Genomic DNA, 18,063 nt, shown 5'->3' with positions numbered 1-18,063 from the left:
GGCCTGCTGAGCAAGGGTCTCTTCAAATTGGGAGAGGCCGTGATGCACTGCCTGCCTCCAGGCTGAACGATCAGATGTCAGGGTTTCCCATCTGTTGAGGTCTATTCCTAAGGCCTTCAGGTCCCGCTTGCAGATATCCTTGTATCGCAGCTGTGGTCTCCCTCTGGGGCGATTTCCCTGCACTAATTCTCCATACAGGAGATCCTTTGGAATCCGACCATCAACCATTCTCACGACATGCCCAAGCCAACATAGATGTCGCTGTTTCAATAATGTATACATGCTGAATATTCCAGCTCATTCTAGGACTACTCTGTTTGGCTAACACTGATTCATTTGGCGAGCCAATCATTCCCCCCCCCCCACTCTCCAGGAGGGTTGTTTTAAAATTTATCAACCAGGTATTGCTTCATTCCTTGTTGTTTCAGTGCATGTGGACATTGCTGTGGATTTATTTATTTTGCAAAGGGGTCAGACTTTTGGGTCTGTTGGCCACTTTATGGCCACTGTGCTTGTATCCTTTAATTTTTTTTTAAAAAAGAGGATATCGATAACTTGCTTGTACCAGCCACTGTTGCTGCCACAAAAACAACATGAATACATTGCTCAGAAAGAGACAGCCTTCCCTCCCTCCCTTGTGGGTTTAAGGAAGGAAAGAGGACTTGAGCAGAGAAAGTCTAAACTTGCCAAATCTTGACATGTGCGGTAAAGTAGAGATTATTGTAACAGGTGATAAATCATCAACAAGGAATGCTTGTATTTGCCATAACTGCCAAAGTTGGTAGTAAGTGCTGTTTGCTACTTAGTCCGCTTGGGCTTCCAGTGATAGAGATTAATCTAAGAACACCCCAAGACACTGGATCTGTCCGTTTAGGAGAGCGTCATATAACCCATGGTCTCTAAGATCCCATCTCAGGGACCAGGAGATTACATCATTAATTGTAGAAAGGCAGAATGTGTGGGTAGTGTAACATTGAAAACAATAGGGATATTTGTATTCACGAAGGCTTTCACAGCCAGGATCTAATGGTGGTTGTGGGTTTTTCGGGCTCTTTGGCCGTGTTCTGAAGGAAATTTACAGATTGCAGTAACACATTTCTAGAATTTGCGTTCATCATGTGCACCTGTGCCTACCTTTTTTTTATAATTTGTACTATAGTGAGTAAAAACCACAACTGGTGTTTTTAACAGTATTTGCCACAACGCTGGAGCAGCCGAAACCAAGTCAAGTAGAAGCTGGAATGGGTATAAGAAGGAAAGAGTTCCTGAAGATTCTTGCATACTGCCATCTAGTGGCCCTTGTGTGCATATAGCTAAGGCTTCCTTTCTAAGTACAGTAGGAGTAAAAGGTAAAGGTAAAGGTTCCCCTTGACAATTTTTGTCCAGTCGTGTCCGACTCTAGGGGGCAGCGCTCATCCCGCTCTTCAAGCCATAGAGCCAGCGTTTGTCCGAAGACAATCTTTCCGTGGTCACATGGCCAGTGTGATTTAGACACGGAACGCTGTTTACCTTCCCACCGAGATGGTACCTATTTATCTACTCGCATTTGCTTGCTTTCGAACCGCTAGGTTGGCGGGAGCTGGGACAAGCGACGGGTGCTCATTCCGTCACGTGGATTCGAACCACCAAAACAGAACAAAATGAATGAATTTAAAAGCATTGAATCATGTGATATATTTTGAAAGCCATGGTAGGGTAATTTGGATTCCTCAAAGTAAAGCAGGAATGAGATTTCTATTTTATCCTTATTGTCTTGAAGGCAATCTCTACCTTTTTTGGAGGACACAGTAAACACAATACAAAAGACATATAGGCAAAATTAGGATTGTATAAACTGCAGAGCAAATTAAGGTGGTGTGTGAAGAATTGGTTCCAGGCTGTGGCCCCCTTCAAAAGTACTGGGGCGCCCAAGGGGGGGGTCATAAGCCCCTATGTTGAGAATGGCCAGGGTAAATTCCTTGAATTCCTTTTAATTCTTTAAAATGAATCCTAGAATTAAAGAATGACTATTGTGCTAAATGCTGGGTTCAAACAATATGCAGAAAAAGAAAATATAGAAAGGATCTATTATTGCCTTAATACAAATAAAGGATGAAGGCGGTAACTGGCATTTTTTAAAAATTGCTACTCCCTGCTACTTCTGGATAGAAATAATTATCTGATACTTGACATCAAGAGGAGAAATGTTGTAATGTAGGCCAGGTACATTGGAGACTAGAGATGTGCACAAACCGGTTTGTCCCAGTTCATTAAGGAAGGCAGCACAGGTGTGGCTGCTCCCCTCCCTTGCCTCCTCTTGCCAGGCCCAGCATGCTTGTTTTCCTGCACCTCCTCAACTGATCTTCCAGTCCCAGCAACAGCTCAGGCTTCTTTGCCCGGCCCTCTTGGCTGATCTCCCACTCAGGCAAAAGGGCCTGGTAGAGAACCCTGTGCTTTTGCTCATGATTGCAAGATTTGCCAAGGAGATGGAAAAAGCAAGCAAACTGGGCCTGGGAGTGGCTGATTGACTGAGGAGGCAGGGAAGTGGACCAGCAGCACCTGTGCTGTTGCCTTTATGAACTGGGGTGAACTGAGATGAACCGGTTCATGTCCATCTGTATTAATGGCCTCTTCAAAAGTAACAGACCAACCTAATTTATTGTGGCAGCCATTTGCAGTGAACTGGAAATAAAGAAATCTGAAATCCAAAATACAATGGAGCTAGCAGAAAATGTAATTCTCCTGAGTTGTTCCACAGAAGTAGTAAAGGTAATGAAAGATGACTCTTAGTGAATCTTTTCAATTATACCTACAGAATAAGACTCATTTTTGAAATTTGGCTGGGATCAACCTTTTTTAAAATACTCAGAAAGGAAAATGTCAATGTTAATAATGACTACAAAACAATAAACGTGTTTGGTTAAGTTTTTCTTAAAAAATATATGGCAGAATTTACTAAAGTGAAATGAAAGGGCAGGACATACAAAGTGTGGATTAAAATGAGAATTGGAAGAAGAAAGTCCTAATCTGCATGTAAGTACTTTGCGAAAGATGCCATGATATGCTTGCATTTTTTTATTACAAGAAAGCCTTTGACAAAGGTCAACATGACAAGCTAATAGAGGTCTTGATAAACAAAGGTATTGATACATGATATACTAATCATTAGCAACCTGTGGGCAACAAAAGGCTATGGTGAAAACTGAAGATAACAGAGATGCTGACACAAGCTCCAGTGAATAAAATTGAACTGACCAGATGATGGCAGCAAATATTCAGCAGTAGAAGGGACTGGTGTTCTATTTGATTGTATTTGTTCTGCTCTGTGAATAGAAGAAATGAAATAGTAAATCTGGTAATCCAAAGAGGGTTGGATCTAGCTTGAATTATGCTTAATGCAAACCCACTGAAATTTGTAGAACAAATAAGTCATAGCCCATTGATTTCTCTAGATCTTCTCTTATACAGATCTAATCCCACATGTTAAAAATGTTTTTAGGATAGTGAAATGTTGGTTTTCAGTCTCATTTTACTCTGCAGTTATCTATAAACTGGTAACCACATTTCAAAATGGATGCTCATGAATATGTGAACCAGTACTGTTTGATGTGTAGGGTTGGGACCTAGAAGAACTAGCTTCTGGTCCTCACTTCACCATGAAATTCATTGGTTGACCACTAACCAGTCATTCTCTTTCAGCCTGATGTATCTTACAGGGTGGGTGTCATGAGTATTAAGGGGAAAAGGTGAGTAATTGAATACAGTCTAAAGGCAAGGTAGTGTGTATTCATTTATGTAAATCGATGTATTTGTTTATTCAGTTTATAGACTGCCACCTTAGTGTAAGTACTACCTAGGGTGGTTTACACAAGGTTAAAACTCACAAACCCTATAGAGCCCTGAACATTTTGCAACCTTGCTACCTATTGGAACACCTCTCCCGAAGATCAACTTCCTGTGCTACTTGTACCTCTGTTTTTGCTGCTGTGGGTGGCCACCCTGAGGGAGGCCAGGAAGTCTTCAACCAGAAGCTGGGCCTTCTCTGTGGTGGCCAGCTCTTTGTGGAATGCTCTGCACGTGGAGGTGCGTCAGCCCCCTTCTAATATTCACAAAACACATTAAAATATGCTTTTCAGATTTGTGAATTCAGTGTAGTGTGGTTGTGTTCTTGATGTTTATTTAACTATTGGGAAGTGTCCAGAATAGTGGCTAGCTGTCTGGCTGACTCATCCATCCATCCATCCATCCATCCATCCATCCATCCATCCATCCATCCATCCATCCATCCATCCATCCATCCATCCATCCATCCATCCATCCATCCATCCATCCATCCATCCATCCATTCATTCAGTTCTGTCCAACAGACAGAACCGTAAGGTCACTGAGAACTGCATCTTTTGCTCCCCAGGAGGATCATAATTGAGGGGAAAACTAGAAGATGAAAGAGTAAGCAGAGACCATTGCCAGAAAGAATATTTGGCTGCAATGGCCAGTTAGAATTCAGTGCCGAAGGAAAATACATTCTGACCCAGAGTTTTGCATGACAGCCCCGAGAACAACTGAGCATGCTGGCTGGAGGTCCTGGTGGGTAACTTTTCCATGGCCCCTGGACTGAGAGCTGATGTGCTGTTCAGTGTGGTTGCTTTTTCTTTCTGCATCTGCTCACTTTTCCCCTTGCTATTACTGCAATTTTTGCAAGTGGTTTTCCAAGGTAGGATATGCGTTGGATTGCTCATTTCACAATATGCGTATCTGAATTTAGTATGGCTTGCTCTTTGCACGTGTGCTCTTCAGTTCTCGAGTGCTATTTGTCTTTGTAGATTGCTTTTCTGGTTTTCAAAAATTACTCTAACATGACAGATCCTATTTTGTCATAAGTACAATCTATTTCTTTTAACATGCTTTTATGCTGTATAAAGGTAAAGGTAAAGGTTCCCCTTGACAATTTTTGTCCAGTCGTGTCCGACTCTAGGGGGCGGCGCTCATCCCGCTCTTCAAGCCATAGAGCCAACGTTTGTCCGAAGACAATCTTCCATGGTCACATGGCCAGTGTGATTTAGACACGGAATGCTGTTTACCTTCCCACCGAGGTGGTCCCTATTTGTCTACTCGCATTTGCATGCTTTCGAACCGCTAGGTTGGCGGGAGCTGGGACAAGCGACGGGTGCTCATTCCGTCGCGTGGATTCGATCTTACGACTGCCGGATCTTCTGACCCTGCAGCACAGGCTTCTGCGGTTTAGCCCACAGCGCCACCACGTCCATTTATGCTGTATAGTTGGCTGAATATCTCAGTGGCTTAGGTATCTGGCTGTGGATCCAGACGTTGGGAGTTCAGTTACCTACTGTGTCTCCCAAGAGAAAAGCCAGCCTGTGCAGTCATGGGTAAGCTTCACAGCCGCAGGATGCCCCCAGAAGGAGGGAATGGTAAACCACTTCTGAATACTCTCTACCTAGAAAACTCTGAAAAGGGTCTCCATAAATCAGAACTGACTTGGCAGCACAAAATTATTATTATTATGCTATAGAGTTCTATAGGGTTACACATCATAGAATGGGAAAGTCATCGACCAGAGAGAAAATGGGGTAGCTTTTATTCTCAAAATAAACGACAATTCTATTTTTTATGTTTCTATTTTTTAGAAGATTAAAACTAAAATGCAAGTTCAATAGTAAGTACACACATGCACATTGGACTTTCCACACCCATGCCATCTTCACCTTTGGGCCCAGGTGACCAATAATATCAATTTATGCCCATTTTCACCCCATATCTCTCCAAAAATACATTGATTCATTTGCTGGCATATAGCCGTTTCTCTTTGAAAAGACATGCTCCAAATATGAATTCCATACATCTTTGAAATTATTACACTTTATCCTCTTCTTATTTTCATTTCACTTGTTAACTTATCATTAATTGCTGAGCTCCACATTTCTCTTGTGTTGGAAAAGAGTGTTTGTGATGACCAGCTTGTTCTCTTGACAAAACTAATTTAGCCTTTGCCCTGCTTTGTTTTGAACTCCAAGGTAAAACCTGTTGTTCCTTTTATCTCTTGACTTCCTACTTTAGCATTCCAGTCCCCTATAATGAGAAGAACATTTTTCTTTGGTATCAGTTCTAGAAGGTGTTGTAAGTCTTCATAAAATTGGTCAATTTCTGCCTCTTCAGCATTGGTGGTTGGTGCATAAATTTGGATTACTGTGATGTTGAAAGGTCAGCCTTGGATTCTTATTGAAATCATTCTATCCTTTTTGAGATTGTATCCCAGTATAGCTTTTCCCACTCTTTTGTTGACTACGAGGGCTACTCCATTTTTTCTACGGGATTGTTGCCCACAATAGTAGATATAATAATCATCTGAGCTGAATTCGCCCATTCCTGTCCATTTTAGTTCACTGATGCCCAGGATGTCGATGTTTATTCTTGCCATCTCCTGTTTGACCACCTCCAGCTTCCTGAGGTTCATAGATCTTACATTCCAGGTTCCTATGCAGTATTTTTCTTTACAGCATTGGACTTTCCTTTCACTTCCAGGCACATCCACAGCTGAGCGTCCTTTCGGCTTTGGCCCAACCACTTCATTAGCTCTGGAGCTACTCGTCCTTGTCCTCCACTCTTCCTCAATAGCATGTTGGATGCCTTCCGACTTGAGGGTCTCATCTTCCAGCGTCATATCTTTTAGCCTTTTGTTTCTGTCCATGGAGTTTTCTTGGCAAAGATATTGGAGTGGCTTGCCAGTTCCTGCTCCAGGTGGATCACGTTTAGTCAGAACTCTCCACTACAACCTGTCCGTCTTGGGTGTCCCTGCATGGCATAGCCCATATCTTCTCTGAATTACTCAAGCCCCTTCACTATGACAAGGCAGCAATCCATGAAGGGAACACACATACTGTATGCTATTCATGCATTTTGTATCTGCCGTAAGAAACACCAGTTTGATGCTGGAGTAGCCCTAGCAAATGTGATTGTTTTGTTAAACAGATGTAAGGTTGTGAGTCTAAGCATTCTACCCAAAAAGGGTGTCCCATTGGATCCAGTAACACTTTCTTCTGAGTAAACTCGTTTAGGATTTCATTGCATACATTTTGGACCTGTAACCTCTGTCTGGTGTTTGAATATGTGAGGAGAAGAAAAAGAGAAGGCGGTAAGGAAGGTTTTCCCCACCTGTGTCACTTGAAAAATGAAAATGGTTTCTTCAGACATTTCCAACATTCTTGACATGGTTCCAAAAGTGGTAAGGTATATTGCGTTTAATAGTGTTTCAGAAGAGAATCCATAATGTGCTTTTGGAAAGCCCCCCAAAAAGTTATGGCTGAAATGGTGTTGGCTGCTCCAGTAATGAATCAGACTGTCGGGTGATTGTTGAGTTATCAGGTTGGTGAGCGATATCATTGAAAGGGTCACTGGAAATGATGGATTGCACCACTTAGCTGTAGCTCAGATGAGTAGATGCTTAACACTGTATTTTACAATATACTTTTTATTTCTATTATTAACCAGTAGAAATCCTGAAACAATAAAAGAACCATTGTATAGAAAATGTATTCATTGAGCAGAAAAATGAAATACTTTAATATGCTGATTCTATTAGGAAACTATGCTTTTATTTAAAATAATATTAGCTGCTTTGATGAAAAGGGTTTTTCTGTGTTCTGAGATCACAGCCGGTATGCTTTGCCTGCTTAAAACTGCATTGTACACATTCTCTTTGATAACATCTCTTAAATGTTTAATTAATGTTCCGTAGATCCTGAAATCTTTTCATGTCTTTAGGAGAGAATGTATTTTCTTCTTGGAACTCTGATTAGAATAAATGGAAAATGCTTGTGTGTAAGAATGCATTTGGCAAAATCTGCCAAATCAAGGGTCAGACTAAGAGTTCAAGTCAAAGAACAACTAGAAAAAAAATGTAGAATGAATGAGTGAAAATAAGCACAGCACCTTTGCATTAAGATCAAAAGGAATATGATAAATTACTCGTAAAGAATGTAGAGGGGGAGGGACAAGATATAGAGAAGGCAGAGGAGAAAATATGAAGCTATTAACCACTGTTTTAAATTTGTTATTAGCCTTGTTTTGTGTTTTCCATAGTCATTCCTCTTCTACTGAGTGAATTACAAAATGTATGAAAAGCCATCTATGCAGGGAAAATTTTCATTCAAGTTAAAAAGAAAAGAAGAGCAGATGCAGGGGCCAACCCAGATAAGTATCTTGGAGATGAGGAAGGTGCTGGCTTACATTCTCTGTGTTCCTGATCAGCTCTTACTTGCCATTTGTACAGTACTGGGGAGAGTATTTACATTGGGGCAAATAGGAGATTTGCTCCCCCTAGTGAAAAGGTACACCCATTTCAATTCCATCTACAGTGAGGACCAAAGGATTAAATATATCCTTTAAAACTCCCTAACCAAGGTGCTGATCCAGAAAAGATACACCTCGTTTGCTGTTAACTCTTTTTGAAAGTTACTTGAGCAACTGCCAATTATCTTGATCAATTTACGGGGTGGGGGGGAGTGACCTCTCTCTTTGATGGACTTGATTTATGAAACTTTTGTAGATTTAGATAGACTATCTGTTTTTTGGTGGGGGGAAGAGAAAAGAAAGAGAAATTTTTTATTTTGGTCCCTTAATCATAATTTTTCAATGACATATTTGTTTTTTGTATTGCAAAAGTTGTAATTTGAAGCATTATTTATGATTGGCTCATGGGGAACTGCAGATTATCTACCACTCTGTGCATACAGGCTGCAAGAAGTTGTTGTTATACGTAATCAAGTCAGAACTGACACATAGAGACCCTGATAAGGCTTTCAAGGTAAATGAGATACCTTCCACTCGGCCGTGGAAGCTCATTTGGGGTGTGGAACCTTTATCAGTTCCACACCCCAAATGAGCTTCCATGGCCGAGCAGGGATTCAAACTCAGGCCTTCTGAGTCATAGTCCATCACTCTATCCACAACAGTACGCTGGTATCTTGCAATAAATTATACCACCTAAAATACATTTTCCTAAGAGATTTCCTTTCAGTAGGTACAGCAGACTTGAGCTTGTGGATTCAGAAGGCCAGTGGCCTGAACCATTTCTCTGTTTTGAGACTTTTTAAACAAAATGTAGTGTATAAATCAGAATACTGAAATTCTTGATTGATGGTGTATGGCATACAAGAGGTATGCATGTCACTTTCCTGCCATTACCAAATAAAATAAAATAAATAGCATTTTCCCTCTTCCATTTTGGGCAAGATGAATGTATGATTTGCCAGCTATAATACCAGCACTCATGTATTTCCTAATCTAGCACAACCATAATCTGTTTACTCTCCTTTTCTTTCCACAGAACAAGGGACATCATCTTTGCTCTGCCTTTGGTTTTATCTTTATGACATAGCTTACACTAAAATATGGTGACTAGTCCAAACTCACACATTGGCTGAAATCCAGTAGTAAGCAGAAACTAGAGTAGGCTCATTGAATCAATGAGGATTTGCTGAATCACTGGTAAAACCATCTCTTAAATATCTCACATACCTTGAAACCCCTGTTATGGTCACTATAAGTTATTTCCAACTTGATGGTGCATCACATACACACATATACTTTATACTACATTGGTTATTAGTAATTATAAGTTGCTTTTCAAGGAATGAATAAACATTTACCAAGATTAATTGAACTAATTACATCAAAATAGAGCCATCAACCACACTGGGACTGATTGTAATTCTAACAGAAATGCCTTTTTAATACTCAACACAGGTCTGCTAACCTGTGATAGGAGAAGCAGCATTCATGTCTATGACCCTTAATGTTAGAAGTTCACACACAGGTTGTACAGTTACAGCACCCTCTCTTTGTTGTTGTATTGTTTATTGTTCTTTAGTCATTTAGTCGTGTCTGACTCTTCGTAACCCCATGGACCAGAGCACGGCAGGCCCTCCTGTCTTCCACTGCCCCCCAGAGTTTGGTCAAATTGATGTTGGTAGCTTCGATGATACTATCCAGCCATCTCATCTTCTGGCGTCCCCTTCTCCTCTTGCCTTCACACTTTCCCAACATCAGGGTCCTTTCCAGGGAGTCTTCTCTTCTCATGAGATAGCCAAAGTATTGGAGCCTCAGCTTCAGGATCTGCATAAAAGGGGAAGTGGCTACTTGTCTTTTAGCCAAAGTGGATTTGTAACATTACAAGGACACCTGAAATAATTTCCAGGTATGCTAAAGAACAAACAAGGTAGTCCTGCTTGGGAAGTAACACTGTGCACAACATTACAGTCTGAATCAAGTCTTGGTTCAACTGACTATGTAGCCATTCTGTCATCAGCAAGAGATAATCTGATTATGAGCAATCAGTATTCAGTAAAACATTGAATTGTACGGCTGAGTGAGTGTAGTTGGTGGTAGAAGAGCTCTGGTGAACTAATTTGTCTTTCAATCACTACTTTGTTTAGCAGTTTCAAAAAACTTATTGTGTTAAAATTTATTTTTAAAAATTCTCTCCTGCCCATCTGCCACTACTCTGGGCAAAAACATCACCATCAACATAACATAAAATTACTGTAAATGATAAACATGAGTTAAACATTCTTGGGCTGTAATTCCCAGAAGCCTTCAGCGCCAGCTGTGTTGGCCAGGGTTTCTGGGATTTGCAGTCTAAGAACATCTGGGTTAAAACAATCCCACCTAGTTTGTTTGAGGGTGAAGTAATTAATTCTGCTGTGTTTTCTGAGTTTTTCATTCAAATTGTTCAATGACATAAGTTTAAACTTTTACACACAAAAGTTTTATCTTCCTGCATAGTCCCATACTGCATAGTACTTTAGTAATTAAATTGGAGCAGTTGAGCAACATAGGAAAAAACAGTTGGCACCAACAGTGTCTCTGTAGGTGTAATGTTGAACTCGGCTGAACCATAATCTGTTTTCCAATATAATATATGTGAATGTGCTTATGCTGGTAACTGCTTAAACACATCCTTTGTCAAGTATTTCCTGTCCTCCCTCTCCCTATCATGTGACAAGTGACCTTCAAAGCCCATATTGTTAGATGACATCATTTTTATATATATTTTATATGTTGGACAGCAGTACAATATTTTGAAGGTTATAACAGCTGTTTCAGAGGCATATGCTGTGTTGCAAAATAAAGACATTGTGTTTGCAATAATGTAATGTGTTTTTCATGTAACTACAGTCCGACAGGAACTCAATGAAACATTAACATGAAACACATTTTTATAACAGTCATGTTATGCACAATTATTTTGAGACAGTTTGTGGACAGGAACTATACAAAGAACATCTAGATCTATCAGGAAATGGTGAGATTGATTCTCAAGATTGATTCTAAAGGTTGCCCCGAAAGACAGCTAAAGAAGATAGACACTTGGGACAATCAAACTAAATAAAGCCATTTAAACACATGGGGATTTTGATGGAAAAAGAACTGAACATGTGCTGAACTTGAAAATGAAGGTCAAACATTCTTTCTGATTTACCATGCACGACATGTCAGTCATGAAAAGGGCGTTGTCCATTTGCCAGCGTCTCCAGGATATGCCCAGTTATGCACTCATTATGCAACTGATCACATGATAGAACCACAAACATGCATGATAAAGCAACCTATAAGATTTAGATGAATCCTACCTCTAGACTAGTGGGCTTGGTACTTCACATTTAAGAAGCTATTTCTAACTATCCTTCCTTCTTGTTAACTCATATGCTTATGAGATAGTTTTCTGACTTCTTGTTTTAACAAAAGCCTCTCCTAAAACCATGCCAAGATGACCATGGCTTAATTCTGCCATATTATGTGCAAGCTAAAATGTAAAAAAAGAAACTCATGATTACAAGATGATTCTGTAAATTAGGACTGTAAGAGATGGCCTTGCTGAATATTTGGTTTTTTTTTAAAAAAAAATTCAGTGTGTTTTAAATTACTACATAGTTGGTCCCACTCTTGTGTAATAGTAATAACAGTCTGAGTTCTCTATCACTTTAATCATTCTATGTGTGGTGTGCAAAAAGGAACAAACCAGGCTAAAGGTCATGTCACCTACCCTGGTGCCACAGCCCAATATAAAAGGACCAGTGTGCTTTTTTATCATCATCAATGGAAAACTCAGTAGTGGTCAGAGGATTGGAAAAGATCAGTTTACATCCCAGTCCCAAAGAAGGGCAGTGCCAAAGAATGCTCTAACTACCATACAATTGCACTCATTTCACACACTAGCAAGGTTATGCTCAAAATCCTCCAAGGCAGGCTTCAGCAGTACATGGACTGAGAACTCCCAGAAGTACAAGCTGGATTTCGAAGGGGCAGAGGAACTAGAGACCAAATTGCTAACATGTGCTGGATTATGAAGAAAGCCAGAGAGTTCCAGAAAAAACATCTACTACTGCTTCATTGACTATGCAAAAGCATGGCAGAAAGTGAGGAGGAATTAAAGAACCTCTTAATGAGGGTGAAAGAGGAGAGTGCAAAAAATGGTCTGAAGCTCAACATCAAAAAAACTAAGATCATGGCCACTGGTCCCATCACCTCCTGGCAAATAGAAGGGGAAGAGATGGAGGCAGTGACAGATTTCACTTTCTTGGGCTCCATGATCATTGCAGATGGAGACAGCAGCCATGAAATTCAAAGATGCCTGCCTCTTGGGAGGAAAGCAATGATAAACCTAGACAGCACCTTAAAAAGCCACCCCCCTGCCTTAATTCAGTTTCTCTTTTGTTTGCCTGCCTGTTCATTTTCAGTTCTGAGTAGTCTCTCTCTCTCTCTCTCTCTCTCTCTCTCCCTCTCTCTCTCTCTCTCTCTCTCTCTCTCTCACACACACACACACACACACACACAACACACACACACACACACATCCACCCACCCACCCTCCATTTTGTACATTTAAATAAGCTTGATGAAGTCTTTGGTCTCTCGCACCTTTCTTTCTTCCCTCCTTCCCTTGTTTGTTCCTTTCCCTCCTGTTGCTTCTTTGCAGTCACTTCCGGAGGAAGCAGTCTTTCAGAAGCCCCAGATTGGCTGATTGCCCGGGGCTGATCCCCAGCTGCAACCAATTAGGGAAGCTTATCTCCCCAATCTCTGAACAAACGGAGTATTTAGAAGTGCCCTGCTGCAACGAAGGAATTAACAGGATGAGGTGGCTTACAATTAAAGCTTTGGCTGCAGAGGGTGGGGGTGGGTGAGAGGGAGGGGGGTAGCAGCCTGCTCATTACCCCCAGGATTTTCACTTTTACCCCATTTGGGGTAATTTGCCCCTGTTCCCTGACCTATGGTGTATAGGATATCACAAACCAGCCTAAATTTGATCTGTGCTAAAGCTGGATCTTTTAGTCCAGTGGCAGGGCTACTCTTTTGGAGATGGTCTGGAGCAATTCCTGTAGGGACAGAAGGGTCAATTTAAGGGAGATTGCTCTCAATGAAGTGACCCTTTACACTGGGATCCTTTCTCACTGTCTGCACCCAGAGATTGCTATCTTGATCCATATACGTCTGCGCCAAGCCAACAAAGAGGGCTACGTGCCTCCCTTAAGGTAATGGACAGATCCACAGAGACTCTGACAGACATTTGTCTTCACAGAGGGAAGAGAACAGAAAAAAACACCTTTACACCCTTGTCTCAAGCTGATTCTGAAAATTTGGTTGTGCCAACAGTGTGCATTCAAGAACAATGAGTATTAGAGATGGGGAGAAATAAAAAAAATTGCGATTCATTTTGATCCCTTATTTGTCAAGGTTAACGGAGCAATGAATACAAATATATGAATATTCTTTGACCAATTGACAAATCAATTGGTCGATTCATTTGCACTTTAAACGGCTATAATACTGGCCCCCAACCACCAGAGACACCAAATCTGTAGGGAAGCTTCCTCAGACGCTTTCCTACAACTTCTGAAATTTTGGTGAACATTGGATCATGGACCTCCAAGTTAGATAATCACACAGAAGACCCCCCCCCCAGGAAAGCTCCCCTCAGGTACTTAGAGGCTCCAGAATCACAACAAATTCTTTCCCCAACATGCCAACAACTTTGGTGAAGATTGGATATCAGATATCCAAGTTATTCACCCACAAATTGGTTTCCTCCAGGAGAGTTTACCACATGGCACAGAAGCCCATTCTGCCTACCGGCCGCCGATCAACACAGCCCCCCCCCCGCACAGCCAACCACCCCAACAGCCTACCCCCACATCCACTTCCTTTCCCTACCTTAGCCCCCGCCCCACTCCCACCGACACCCCCTTACCCTAAGGTCTTCATCAGGCCTTCACAGCCACAGTGTGTAAAAAGGGAGACTCGCTGCCCTTTGCAAAGATGGCAGCTGTGGCTTCACTTAGAGTAGGAAAGCTGCAGCTGCATCTTTGCAAAGGGCAGCCTGGATTCCCTTAAGCCTATCGGCTGATCAGCAACCGGTAGGCAGAATGGTGCGTTTTTTTTTAATACGAAGGATGACTAAAAATGGGTAAATATTCATCCCTTTGTATTCATGGGGGTCTCTGGAACCCACAAATATGGCTCAATGAATATTTAACGAATCGGCTATATTTGTCGGAAAAAGCAATCTGTTTTTATATTCACCCCCATCTCTAATGAGTATCATATCACAGCTTGCCTTTTTTTTGGTACTGCCACATTTTATACTATCTTTCCTACTGTACATGAAGAATTCAGAAAGAACCCAACAGTTTGCCTTGCTTGCCAATTTTAGTGATCAGATAAAATGCAGTTCAGTCCAGAACTTTCTTTTACAGAAAGATCACATGGTTACTTTTTCCCTATTTGCTGTAGTAAAAGGACTGCTATCACAAAAGTGGTGGTAAAAACCAGAAAAGAAGTTTCTAGAAGTGATTCAAAATCCAAATATGTGGCCAGGAAAACATAGCAAAAACAACAGCCATTCACTTTTTCTCCTGGTAAAGGGGGACTGAAGAGAACAGTTTCACATGAGAATATTTTTTTTTCTGCCATTGCTCTGCCTCATTTAACGAATTTTATTAGAGCTTCATATGTTGCTGTCTTTCACTTGTAAACCCCTCATGCTTTTTCCACTGCATCTTCCATCTTTTTCTTTACCTTAGAAAATCTGTTAAAGGAAGAAAGATGGAAAAGCTCCACCATGCCTTCTAATTCCTGGCATGGGGAATTCTCCATCTGGAAAATGTTCCCAGATGGACATTTACTAGTAATCACAATTAAAAGGCATTGTGCCTTTGAGTGTGCGTGTTTTGCTCCTTAACCCTTTTCTTTGTAATAAAAGAAAAAGACAAACAATGTGGTAGGAAAAAAACCAATAAGGCTACCAATCGAAGATGACGATGAGTGCATTTAACTTGCACAGTTGTAGCAGTTATCCACACCTTTGTGAGCACCTTTGGAATCTTCTAGCGCCTGCACACCCAGAATTTTCTCCTCTTCCTTTGACTACTGAACATGTCCCTCTTCTTCACCTCAGTCCGTTTCTATCTGCCACGGTAGCAACACCTCACAGCCTAGAAACTGTTTTTACAATTTATAATTATTGCCCAGTCTTGGCTGTTCTTACCAGTTTAATGTACCTTACTTTTCCTTTCTGTTTTCTCACCTACAAAGAAAAAGAGAGACTTATTGTTCGTTGTTTAAAGTTTTAACCCTCCTTTCCTCTCCCTTCATTTTCCTTAGTGATTTTCCAGAGGGTTTGTGTCAGACAGGTTGGGACTGAGGTGACAAGGAAGGGCATGCACAGTAGACAAGGGATTAAAACAAAGCTCTGGGTGTGCGGGCTGTAGAAGATTCCAGTGGTGTTCCACACAGGCGCACTAGCCCAGGTGTGTTACTGTCCACAGTGAGTAACCTGTCCTTACCTGGTCCAGCTCTGTCCTGTGGAATCCTGGAATTTGTACCCTGCTTCGAATGCCATGCTACTGAATTGTGTCATACACTTCCCTGACCTGCAGCAGAACATTCTGGGGATTTTAGCAAACTACACCCCCAGATTGCCATAGGATACAGCCATGACTGGTAAAGCAGCATGAAATGGCTAACATTGTATAGTGTGGATAGGGAAGATGCCTAGGCCCCTTTAGAATTCCATGAACGAGACAATATGAGTCCATTGTCTGGAGCCCCTAATAATCTAGTTCGGTGCACAAAGAATCTCCCGCCTGAAAAAGATAAGTCATATTTTTGTGTTTGTATTCACAGAGGAAAAGCCAGAAGGTGGCAGTAAAGAACTGCTAGGCATAGCACCGTTCCTGTTTTTTGTCAGTCTGACAGTGAAACTTCATGTTTACTACAGAAAGTTGTGTGTGTTGTGTTTGTGTGTGCGTGAGTGTGTGCGTGCATGTGTGTGCGCACGCAGCTCTTCACATAATCCCTCCACAGTTATCATTTTTCCACTGGAAACATGTATGGGTGCATCTCCTCTCTGCAAACAATCACATCAGCAATTACCTTAATGGAAAATCAGAAGGCTACTCATGGCCTTTGTCTGGGTAGCATCCACGGTGGAAACCATCCAGGAAAATCTATTGGCCACTTTTTCTGCACTGAATGCTAGTGTTAGTAGATTTAACTCTCTCCAGAGAGGCTTAATTCTAGACGTGATTTAACAAAGCGCCCCAAAGGTTACTCTTGCAAGAGTGAGAAAGGAAAAACCTGTTGGGGGGGGGCAGAACCCTGAGATGTTAACAAACCACATGATCCCCTCAATTACCCACATTCCTAGTATGAAACGTGGGACTAAACAGCACATGGATTGTACCAAAGAGATATGGGATATAAGCAAAAACCTTATTAGGTGCAAAGTTCATTCCAGCACTCTTCACAGATGAAGGTTTTTGGATGCCAAAACTCCCTTTAACAGGTGCACAAAAATATATCAACAGTGAAGAAAGAAAAATTCAGCCGTGTCTTATATTAATATTAAAGAACTAAATATAAAATAGTTCTCTTTCAAAACTGTCAGACATGTATTTCTGCATCTGGAGCATATTGTCTGCCAGTCTCTTCTGTTAAACGAGGAGCCTTAAATGTATATGAGAAAATGGGGTGAGAATATTCACGCGCATACACAGTTGGTCTGAAAAAAGTAATAACGGAGGCACTGAAGAAATAATAAATCATCCCGCCTTACCCTGTGAATAGCATATTCTTCAAATAACTCCCCCCCCCGCCCACCACCAGGAAAGCAGCTGGGGGAAGTGGCATTGTCTCCCACCCACTCTGAGCTGAGGTATGGGTGCAAACCCCCATGCTAAAGGAGAAGAAGGTGATGCTATTCCAAACAAAAAAACAAAAAAGTTTATGCTTCCATAAAAAGAGTGAATAAGTCTGCCAAATGTTACTATGTATTTTCCAAATACCTGATAATAATACAGTAATAGTAATTGTGCCATCAAGTCAGTTCTGACCTCTGGTGACCCATTTCAGAGTTTTCTAAGTAGAAATTCCTCAGAAGTGGTTTGCCATTCCCTTCTTCTGGGGCCACTCTGGGATTGTGCAGCTTGCTGAAGGCCACACCACTTGCCCAAAGCTGGCTCTTCTCCCTAGAGGCACAATGAGGATTTGAACTCCCAACCTCTGGCTCCTCAGCCAGATACCTAACCTTGAGTTATCCAGCCAGCTACATGAGTAGATTCATCTCTAGATTTCACCGCCATCTGAAGCAGGCTAGTGCTGAGCCTATGAGCATTAAACAGGAATAAGTACCTCACTGGACATTCACAATTATATGAAAATGGAGAAGTTGTGTTTATTGATTCAGGAAATCCATTCAGTGCTAGAGAGAAAGGCCTTTAAATAATGTTTATAGAAGTCCTTAATCCTGACTCCTATGCAAAGACGGGGCGGGGGCGGCACACACACACTGATCACCATTATGGAGAAGCTACGACGAGAAGAAAGAAGCAAAGCCTGAGAGTACTGTAGTTTATCTACAAATGGTTACTTAAAAAGACAAATGGTATAAAGGACTGTCTAAAGGACTGTCAGTGTTTCAACGTCTGCATGAAGCGTTCTCTAAATTTCTGCTGGCCATATGCCAAGCAGCCAATGATGAGGGACATTCCACATCCCCATTCTCTTGGCTCA

Source organism: Pogona vitticeps, chromosome 6 (genome assembly GCF_051106095.1).
Source record: "Pogona vitticeps strain Pit_001003342236 chromosome 6, PviZW2.1, whole genome shotgun sequence".
NCBI classification, from domain to species: Eukaryota; Metazoa; Chordata; class Lepidosauria; order Squamata; family Agamidae; genus Pogona; species Pogona vitticeps.
The sequence above is the reverse complement of the archived record's forward strand: the minus strand, read 5'-3'. Positions refer to the sequence as shown.